Source organism: Herpailurus yagouaroundi, unplaced genomic scaffold, assembly GCF_014898765.1.
Source record: "Herpailurus yagouaroundi ecotype Mexico unplaced genomic scaffold, PumYag 403, whole genome shotgun sequence".
NCBI classification, from domain to species: domain Eukaryota; kingdom Metazoa; phylum Chordata; class Mammalia; order Carnivora; family Felidae; genus Herpailurus; species Herpailurus yagouaroundi.
Window position 1 is genome coordinate 2,330,067 of NW_024412620.1, and position 11,680 is coordinate 2,341,746.

Here is an 11,680-nt window from a genome sequence, read left to right on the forward strand (position 1 = left end):
GGAGAGCAACTGAGGGACTGTAAAACCTCGTATGAGGTCTGATACGCTGGCCCAAGAAACTCCTAGATTCCAGTGATGGCATTCTGCATGTTCTCCAATGGAGCCAACAACACACTTTCATGAAAGCACACACAAATGGCATGTTAGCTTTACACACTTATGTATGAAATATTAAAATTCCCCCTTGCTTATGATGTGACAATGGTGTCAGATCAATTATTATGAATTATAGCGATCGCACACACGAGGCCACACATGGAACTGAGGCCCAAACATGGTCTTTAAGCTGGAGGACGGTTCCTGAGACTGCAGACAAACTGGTTGGAAAGAGTAATATCAGAAAATAGAGGTATTGCATAGTCTAAAGTCCTGAAGGGAAATCCCTCTTCAAAGAGAATGCTTCTTGGGGCACCTGGGTGGCTCACTTGGTTGAGCGGCCGACTTTGGCTCAGGTCTTGATCTCCTGGTTTGTGGGTTTGAGCCCCGCATCGGGCTCTGTGCTGACAGCTCGGAGCCCGGAGCCTGCTTCGGATTCTGTGTCTCCCTCTCTCTCTGATGCTCCCCTGCTCACACTCTGTCTGTCTGTCTCATTCTCTCTCTCTCAAAAATAAATAAACATTTAAAAAAATTTCAAAGAGAATGCTTTTCTGTGTCTCTGTCTCTTACAGAACTGGACTCAGCTAGCTTTGAGGTAAAACAGTGTTTGCTTATTTTTGCACTGGTCCTGGTAGGCCAAGGTGGGTTGGGGGGCGGTTCTGGGCTTTCAGATGGAGCAGGCAGTCAGGAATCAAAAGCTCTGGGTTCTATTTTCATTTGTTGCCAACTCTTTCTCTCCCTTCCCTGCCAGCTTACCTGTTGGTAAGAAATGGGTAAAAACCGCTGCCTCTCAAAATTATAAGCTTCTTTAATGAGGATGTGCTGTTGTGTGATAATAGGGAGGTAATAGGGAGCTCATATAAGTTTTGAGGGTTGTTAACATTAAGTTGCTTCCTGTTGTTAAAATAAGTATTAACTTGCTATTAAATATAGGCTCGCGGGGGCGCCTGGGTGGCGCAGTCGGTTAAGCGTCCGACTTCAGCCAGGTCACGATCTCGCGGTCCGTGAGTTCGAGCCCCGCGTCAGGCTCTGGGCTGATGGCTCGGAGCCTGGAGCCTGTTTCCGATTCTGTGTCTCCCTCTCTCTCTGCCCCTCCCCCGTTCATGCTCTGTCTCTCTCTATCCCAAAAATAAATAAACGTTGAAAAAAAAATTAAAAAAAAAAAAAAAGCTCGCAGATGCGTATCAGGAACATAGCACCCTGCAGGGGTGACAGATACACGGCATTATCTACACTTAGTCTGCTAGTCATAGGTGGACCAAGAAGTTCAGGTTCAAGTTAAATGAACATTACAGAAGAGCAATCTGAACTCCAAAGGCATAGATGAGAAAAAAAGGAGATGAAGTCAAAGATTACCTGTGCTTTTCAGAAGAAAAGACAAGAATATCAGGTACACAATTTAGGCAAAGTCAACATCAAGATAGTCTCTGTTTATGTCTTCTTCCTCTAGTCTCTCCTCTGTTGCCTCAAATATTTATCGAAATCTTAACTCTTGATCAAGCCCTGTGGTAGGTCTTGTGTTTCAATTAGACCTGGGTGAAGTTTACATTCAAGCATGGAGACACATAAAATAAACAAAGGGAAGGAGGGAAATATTGGTATGTTAGTTGGAGAGGCAGGCACGAAAGAAATAGAAAGCAACAGTGTGGATTGGATAATGTTGGAGTGGGCTGCAATATTAAAGAGGATAGCAAAGAAATGCCTTACAGGGAAAGGCAGGTCCGAGTGAAGGCCTTAGGGAAGCGAAGGAGCAAGCCGCTCGGGTAACTTCTTTCACATTCACAGAAAAGAGAACAACACACGTCTCCTAAGTAGGACTTCCCAGCAAGTTCAAAGAGGCCAGTGCAACAGAAGCAGTGTGACCTCGAGGAAGAGTCTGGAAGGATGAGGTGACAAGTATGGAGAACAGGACCCTACCGGGTCTTGTTGGCCATGGTGAAGGTCTGGGCCATTATCCTGGGTGAGATAGGGAGCCACTGGTGAGTTCGAGCTGAGGAGGAACTCTGTGCTCGCTCTGTTGAAAGCACACTTCTACAGAGTCAGGGCAAGAATAAGGAGACCTGAGACCAAGCTACTGCAGGAACTCAGGCTAGAGAGGACAAGACTGGGAGGGGGAGACAGAACCAAATTTGGGATGTATTTGGAGGTAGAGACAACAGAACCCGCTACTAGATTCTACGCAGGGTGCCAAAGAAAGTGAGGCATCAAATAAGACTCCCAGGATTTGGGGCCTTGACCTGAAGGATGGGTTGTCATTAACCAAGATGGGGAAAACTGTGATCTTGGGGACGGAGTGAAAAATAGGAGGCCTTTTTTTTTTTTCCTTTTTGCCTGTTATATTTGGAATGCTTATTAGATCTCCAAGTTGTCGGGGCGCCCAGGTGGCTCAGTCGGTTGAGCGCCCGACGTCGGCTCAGGTCATGATCTCTCAGTTTGTGGGTTCAAGCCCCACGTCGGGCTCTGTGCTGACAGCTCAGAGCCTGGAGCCTGCTTCGGATTCTGTGTCTCCCTTTCTCTGTGCCCCCTCCCCTGCTCATGCTGTGTCTCTCCCTGTCTCAAAAATAAATAAAAAACATTAAAAATTTTTAAAAAAAATCTCAAAGTTGTCAATTAGGCAACAGGGTATTTTATGCTTAGAATTCAGCAGGGGAGGTGATCCAAAGTGGACATACAATTTGGAAAATAATACCATTTAGACTAGATCTTATCAGGGAAGCAAGTGTTGATGGAAGCGGGGGACACATCAAACGACTGAGCACAAAAGCACGGTATTTAGAATCCGGGGAGATGAGAAGCCAGAAAAACTGAGAAGACACAGCCAGTGAAATAGGAGAGAAACCAGGCGAATGTGGTGTCCAAGAGAAGAAAGTGCTTTAAGAAGAAGGAAGAGGTCAACTAGGACATACAATGTTGCCAGTCCCAAGAAGTGACCATTTAGCAACGTGAAGATCATCGCTTCTCGGCCTTTGGCTAAGATCACGTGTAGCAACGGTGAAGATCATTAAGGACCTTGATAAGAGCAGTTTTAGTGGAGTGTTGGGGGGGCTGGGCAAAAAAGCCTGATTAGAATAGTCTTAAGAAGGAGGAGAAAAAATAAACCCAGTGAGTATATACAAATCTCTTGAAATGTTCTAAGGGAGGTATAAAATGGAGCAGTAGCAGAAGGCAGAAGGGGGTCAAAAGAGGACTTGTATTTCTTTGAAGATCAGAAAACTAAGAGTACATGTGTACGCTCGCAGGAAAGATCCAACTGAGAGAAAAAACTAATGATGCAGGTAAGAGAGGAGACAAGTGCCGGGAGAATGTCCTAGAGCAGGAGAGGTAGGCTGGATGGGGATGGGAACCCGGCTAATAGTGCACACTGAGCATCAGGTCCAGCTTGCAACCTCTGTATATTTGATCTGCTCATCCTGAAAACACAATGGACCTTATAGATCCTCCACAGCGGAAAAGCCTTCCTTTGGAAACACTACCAATATTCAGATTTTCTTCGGTGTAAACATTGCCAAACTAAAGCTGCTACCCATAATTGGTGAGACATTGACGGACTCGTGTTCTGGAAATAGTCCATTGGATTTTGGTTTGGAATGAAGAAATAAAGACTGAATTGACTTCAAACTGCGACATCCACGTGAGAACTTACATTTCTTTTAAACATGTTGGTCTTGGTCCATGAGGAATAGATAGCTGTATCATTTCAGCTACTAGATTAAAACTACTGACATTTCCCAAAGAACTTGATTTGTTTGTTAGGTACATGCGGTTATCATTCCAGAAAAATTCTTAATTTAGAGCCCCCTTTTGAAAGCTTAGACTCATCACATAATTGAAACAGTGTCAAGTTCAACAACAAGTAAGAACTTTAGTGCTCTGTCCACAGATCCCGCACTTGTGATCCCTGGCCACCCTTCTGGACTGGCTGCTTTAGAGAAGGAAGGCTCCCCAAGGAGCCCTATTACTTTATCCCGGGGAAATCCTCACATCAAAGGACCAACAATCCCAATTCCTGGTGCAAAGTGAGCTCATGATAAACAGTTGCTAAACTAATGAATAAAAATTAGTTCTGTCTACTCTCTGAAGCATTGCTACCTCCATTAGACGCTGGACTTTGAATTAGCAATTTTTCATGTGATTTTTTTTTACAGACAGGGCTAGACCCTGAAGATTTTCTTCCTTTTTTAAAATTTTATTCCAGTTAGTTAACATACAGTGTTATATTAGTTTCAGGTATACAATAGAGCATTTCAACACTTCCATACATCACCCTGTGCCCATCAAGATTATTTTTTTTTTAATAACTCACAAGGTAATGACCTTTCCAGAGGCCGTTTTAGGCCTTTGATGCATTGTAGGTAATATTCAGGGTATCCAAGCCATTTAAAGGCAAAGAGCTGATCTACGGTTTGCCTTACTTGTTGGATGTGTTTTTTTCCTCCCCTAGGAACAAAGAGTTTTCAACTTAGGCCTCTGTTCTGGATTTTAAGTTGACATCCAGTTTTTTCAAAGTTCCTAGCTAAGTGCTTCATAAATATTGGCTGATAAATTGGTGTCCGTTCTTTAGGTGATAATAACATCACCTGAAATGGTTAAGCTGTACATAAATATATTTATATTGACACCGACTTCTAGTTTAAAATGATGCGAAATGAATATTCATGTTTATTTCTCTTCTTTCCCCGATGCCACTGAAACAACAGTAATTTTCTTCAAAGGCATAAAAACATAAGAGAATAGCAGTGGGTAAGATGTTTGAATGGTTACTGATTTAGCAAAGAGGAGAAACCTAAGTGCCCCCACAGGGAGAAGCACGTCTGGTTATGCTGAAGAACCTCAGAAAAGCTGAGAAATTGGGGGCACCAAGAACCTCTGAAGGTAAGGGTGAGAGTTTGTGCTGAAAATGGGGGAATAGATAGAAAAGCTATGCAACGTAGTTACATCCCAAGGACTCTTCTCATACGCAGAGCGCCCAGGTGACTATCCCATAGAAGGCACAGGGTATTAAACGCAAAAAAATCATATCAGAGTAATTCTCAACTGTAGGATACTAAAGGGAAAGATTTTCAAACTAGAAAGTATGAAACAGATATTATTAAAATGCAGTTAAGTTGTAAGAAGCTCAAGTAGAATACCTGCTTCTTAAAAAATTGAATTCAAAATACTAGATTTGAGCCACTCATACCCCAGAATAATCAAATATTTTGCAATTATGATCTTCAATCAGCTGATAGGGTTTCTTTTAAGATGAAAATAAAAAGGGGCACCTGGGTGGTTCAGTTGGTAGAGCGTCTGATTCTTGATTTCAGCTCACGTCACGATCTCACAGTTGTGAGATGGAACCGAGTCAGGCTCTGCCCTCATAATATGCCTCCTGCTTGAAAGTCTCTCTTTCCCTCTCTCTCACTCATACTCTCTCTCTCAAAATAAAGAGACTTAAAAAAATAAAATAAAATGAAAATAAAGATTTCTAGAATTAATAGTAATACATGCTCAATATGGAAAATAAATACAAGTAGAAAGAAGAAAAAAAATCAGTAAGCTTACCTCCAGATACATCCATAGTTAACATTTTGGTTTATTTTTTTCAAGGTCTTTTTAAAAAAAATTTTTTTTAACGTTTATTTATTTTTGAGACAGAGAGAGACAGAGCATGAACGGGGGAGGGGCAGAGAGAGAGGGAGACACAGAATCTGAAACAGGCTCCAGGCTCTGAGCGGTCAGCACAGAGCCCGACGGGGGGCTTGAACTCACGGACCACGAGATCATGACGTGAGCCGAAGTCGGCCGCTTAACTGACGGAGCCACCCAGGCGCCCCTCAAGGTCTTTTATATAAAGCTTATTTCTGTGTTAATACATAGTTAGATTATCATATTATGTGCAAAATTTATCATTTTCATCTTATTTGAATAATTAACATTTTAATGAAGCATTTCATAATCCATTACAAATATATTTGTGAACATAACTCTTTTTTGGGAGAGAGAGAGAGAGAGCACACGTGTATTAGCACGAGCAGGGGAGGGGCAGAGGAAGAGAGAGAATCCTAAGCACGCTTTATTCATGGAGCCTGATGTGGGACTCGATCTCACGACTGTGAGATCACGACCTGAGCCAGTCTCAAAAGTTGGATGCTCAATAGACTAAGCCACCCAAGTACCCCTGTAAATACAACTCTTAACATCAGTAATGTGAGCCTGTGTCCTAAAAGGTATTTAACCTAATATAGTGATATGTAAGCACATTCTAAATGTTCTTCTTACATAGTGTAGTATCTTTTTGCTTAAAATCTTTCTTCTGTGTTGTGAATTACCTCCTTAGGCTACTTTCCGAGATAACAACCTTTAAGGAAACCAATGGAAAATGAAATGTGAACAGTTTAAATATAACTTCTATTTAAGTGAGGATGAAACAGTTAAACAGCAAAACCTTAGCAAGGCATCAAAATGACTGTTTTCTAACCACACTGCTGCCCCTGAAGGACAACTGATAATGACTCTCGGGAAATAATCATAGCATAGAAAATATCTAAGGAAGCACAACTAGGGCTCATCATGAACGGCAGAGGCACACTCTAGTCATATCTATATTTGTGTGGTTTTATGTTGCACTTAAATGTATTTACATGTATCGACGCTTAAGTTAACTAGGAGTATGGACATCGTACATTCTGAAGCATGGTCATTAATTTTTCTTAGTTCATCGTGTTGTTGTTTTAAATTTTTGAATTTATAGAAACGGTAGACGTTATTAAGAAGAGATACCGGAGCCGGTTAGCAGCGCCTGGCTCTCATAGCGAAAATTCTGGTGCCAAGTAACCAGACTAGGTACGCAGCACCCTTTAATAGATGGTGCCTGTAGGGGTCAGCTTTGCATTTTGCCGTATGTTGGAAGCGTGACTGGCGAGCCGCGCAAATCGCAAAATCTGCAGTCAGATGATTTGGGTTCAAGTTTCAGCCTGATCATTACCAGATGTACGACTGTGGACTAGTTAGGTAAACCTTGAAATTCACTTGGGAGATGGTCCTGACACCTACCTCACAGACTGGAGCTGCGGATTAACTGAGATGTCAGTGAAAAACACCCCAGGGGCAATAAAGTCCTGTGCATACCTAAATTGTTGCTGTCATTACTTCTGTCCTCTGCATCGTGCCAGCACAAGGTTTAGTGGGGACTGAGCAAGGGAGAGGTCATTGGGAAAAGAGCCAGAAACTCTCCTCACTAGCTCTGAAAACATACTCAGCTGGAGTGTTAAGAGCAGACTGGGGTTGAAACCATCTGGATCATGGAATCTCTTTGGTTCTTCTTTGGTGGAAGTCACACTGGAAGGTCCCCTAGTTGTCCTGGCAACGGTGAGCATTCTGATCTGATCCTGTGCCTCTCAGAATATAGTTAACAACCAACATTATGCCATCCAAATCAAAAGGTTGATCTAACACGCTTATAATTATTTTTAGGGGCACCCGGGTGGCTCAGTCGGTTAAGTGTCCAACTTTGGCTCAGATCAGGATTTCGCAGTTTGTGCGTTCGAGCCCCGCATCAGGCTCTCTGCTGACAGCTTGGAGCCCGGACCCTGCTTCAGATTCTGTGTCTCCTTCTCCTTCTGCCCCTCCTCCTCTTGCACTCTGTCTCTGTCTCTCTCTCTCTCAAAAACAAATAAACATAAAAAAATTTTTAAAAAAAAAATAATTGTTTTTGTCCTATCAATTTCCTGGTATATATGTAACAATTCGGTTTTTTTGGAAGCCAGTAAAATGCACTAACATTGTTCCATAATAGGCTAAGATTATTTCACAAGCAAGGTTAATACTACTTAAAACTGATCTACTAAATTAGGAGGCAAAAAGGGGAAAGGTATGTTTGTGCTATCCTTGGCATAATGGCTTATTTGGATCTTTGTAGCTAAAGCCCACAAACTCCAGAAGTGAAGTCTTTGATCTCATTTTATGGTTTTTAATCAACTTTAGGTGTAATTTACATGAAACAAATAGAAACATTAAAAACATACATTTTTTAACTCGAGTAGGGTTGACACACAATGTTAACATTAGTTTTAGGTGTGCAACACAGTGGTTCAAGAAGTTTATTCATTATGCTATGTTCACAAGTATGGCTATCATTTCTCACCATACAGCACTATGACAATATCATGGACTACATTCTTTATGGATTTTATTCCCACGACTTATTCGTTCCATAACTGGGAACCTGTATCTCTCACTCCTCACCCATGTTGCCCATCCCCCCCCCACTCCTCTAAGCAACCATCAGTTTGTTCTCTGCTTTTATAGTTCTGATTGTGCTGTTTGTTTGTTTGTTTGTTTGTGTTTATTTTAGATTCGACATATGAGTGAAATCACGTGATATCAGTCTTTCTCAGTCTGACATATTTCATTTAGCATAATACCCTCTAGGTCCATCCGTGTGACCACAAATGTCACGCTCTCATCCTTTTTTATGGCTGCATAATATTCCACTGTATACAGGTACCACATCTTCCTTATCCATTCACCTACCAATGGATGTTTAAAGTTTTCAGTTTGGGGGCGCCTGGGTGGCGCAGTCGGTTAGGCGTCCGACTTCAGCCAGGTCACGATCTCGCGGTCCGTGAGTTCGAGCCCCGCGTCGGGCTCTGGGCTGATGGCTCAGAGCCTGGAGCCTGTTTCCAATTCTGTGTCTCCCTCCCTCTCTGTCCCTCCCCCGTTCATGCTCTGTCTCTCTCTGTCCCAAAAATAAATAAAACGTTGAAAAAAAAATAAAAAAAATAAATAAATAAAGTTTTCAGTTTGGTGTGTTTTGATAAATTCATACACATGTAATGTAACCCAAACCTAGTCAATATAGAGAATATTTTTGTTGTCCCTAAAAGGTCCCTCTTGCCCTTTTGGAGTCATCCCTCCCACCCCTCTGAACTCCCTATTCTAGACAGCCACTAGTTTGATTTCTGCCATTGTAAATTGGTTTTGTCTGTTCTAGAACCTCACATAAATGGAACCCTATGGTATGTATTCACATCTATTTAGCTTCTCTTGCTCAGCATGTTTTTAAGATCTGTCCATATTGTGTATGTAGCTAATTTGTTTCTTTTCAATGCTGAGTAGTTGTACGGAAATTTCAATGTATGGAAGCATCACAATTTGTTTACCCTTTCAGCTGCTGATGGACATTTGAATTGTGTCCACTTGTGGCCGTTCCACTTACGCACAAGTCTTTTGTAGACAGGTTTTCATTTCCCTGCATCAATCCTTAGAAATGGAATTGTTGGTTCATAAGGTATCTGTTTAATTTTATAAGAAGTCACCAAAGTGTTCTCTGAAGTGGTCGTATTTTCTAACATTCTTCCTAGCAATGCATGAGAGTTGTTTCCGCTGTTCTATATCCTTACCAACACCTAGATTTTTTTCAGTCTTTTTAAATTTTTTTAAACATTTATTTATTTTTGAGACAGAGCATGAACGGGGGAGGGTCAGAGAGAGGGAGACACAGAATCTGAAACAGGCTCCAGGCTCTGAGCCGTCAGCACAGAGCCCGACGCGGGGCTCGAACTCATGGACCATGAGATCATGACCTGAGCCGAAGTCGGCCGCTTAACCGACTGAGCCACCCAGGCACTCCTTTTTCAGTCTTTTTAAATATTAGTTGTTCTAGGGGGTGTTCAGTAGAGTCTCATTGTGCTTTTGATTTGCATTTCCCTGATGAATAATCATGTTGAGGCTTTTTCTCCCCACTGTGCTTCTTTTGACCATTCCAATACCTTCTTTTGCAAAAGGTCTTCAGGCAACAGATGTGGAGACACCTAGGTGTGGGTGGAGAATGGTACCATTCTTTGAGGTAAAGCAGGTTTGAATTAGAGACAAAGATGAAGAGAATATGGAAGTGAACTCACTTCCATATATTTCCTATATAAACTCAAAATCATCTTATCTAGGTCTTTTATTCTGGGAAACTGGTTCCTCTCTTTTCTACCTATTAAAATTCAGATCTGGTATAGAGGTCAGGGAGAGTTTACCTAAACCATAGAGTAAGAGACAAAAAGAGCCAAAGGTTGAAACAATGTTTTCAGTGCTAATGCAGGATCCTGTCTGCAGGATGACAGGATTGAGTGAGTGAGTAAACTGTAGGGTCACAAAGAAGGCAGACCAATAATTACAATTTCACAAACATTTATTCAGGGCCTCCATTAGGCATGGTATTGCACTGGAGAGTAAAAGACACAAAGATAAAACTCGACATTACACTTGCCCTCAATAAATTCATATCTCCCTGGGATTTAGATTTGAGCCTCAGTTGGCCTAGATGTGGCAGAACAAACTAAGAAAGTACCAAAGGAGAGTCCAAGTGCTCTGAAACACAAGGACTGGCATTCAGGAGAGGGCAATAAAGGCTATCGCAGAAGTCTTTGATTAGAGATGGAGGTGGTAATAGATGGGGACATTGAGGAAGAGAGTAGCATTTTCAAGAGTAATTGCAACTATTGTGTGTTTTTTTCCCCCCGGTAAATTGCCTTCTTTAAAGCAGACTATTTGGTTTTGTACAAGAAATTACAATTTATCCAGGGAAGTGCTCACCATTTGGGTAAATGGCTTTGATTTGACAACTGAGAGAGAAGTGTTAGGAGAATATTTACCCATTAATGAATACTCCAGAGAAATATCAAGGAAACATTTAGTTTTAATTATGCACCAACAACTATAAGGGGACGAACGTAGTGGAAAGAGCATGATTTCAGAGCTACTTAGACCTGGGTTCAAATCTTGGCTTTGCTATCTATATCCTTTGGTCCGGTCATTTCCCCATCTGAACCTCTGTTTCATCAAGTGAAAATGGATGTTATAATAGTTTAAAAATGGCACTGATGTAATGGCTGAACAGGAAGGGTTGGTCTCAAACTAAAAGCACATGGTATGTGATCCTTAAAGGCAAATTTCTTTCTTCTGTCCCCACCCTTATGCGATTCTCCTGAGTGCAGTTCTTCTTAATCTGAAAGATCATAAGTCAAGGCAAACAAAATGCAGATGGACTGGAGGGAGGGAAGGAGGACAATGTGTAAACAAATCTGGACACTTTGCAAATCATCTAATCTTTGCCAAAGAACATATCCCATTGGGTGGGGAGAGAATGGAGAATAACCGAATGATCTCAACTCTATTAGCATCTCCTTTGGACATTTTCCATTTCTTTTATAGATTTTTTTTCAGATTCTGCATCACGACACGTCCCTTTTTATAGATTACATGAAAAGTGGGCAAGTTCTGGTATATGATGTGTTCATTCATGGCCATCATTGCCATCAATTATTGCTACTATTTCTTGGGTATTTACAGTGGGCCATGCCATGTACCAAATGCTTTACGTATATCATCGAATTTATCCTTCACGGAAACTCTATGAGGTGGGTAATACTATCACACCTGGTTTAAGAATGAGGAATGTGTGGTACGGAGCAGTTTGAAAACCAAGCCATACAGAAAGGAAGAGGGCAATGGAGTCAGTATTTCCGCCTAAGTCAGGTAGACTCTCAAACCTGCCCATTCAGTCCCAGTGCTATGGTGTCACTCACCACACACACACACACACACACACACACAC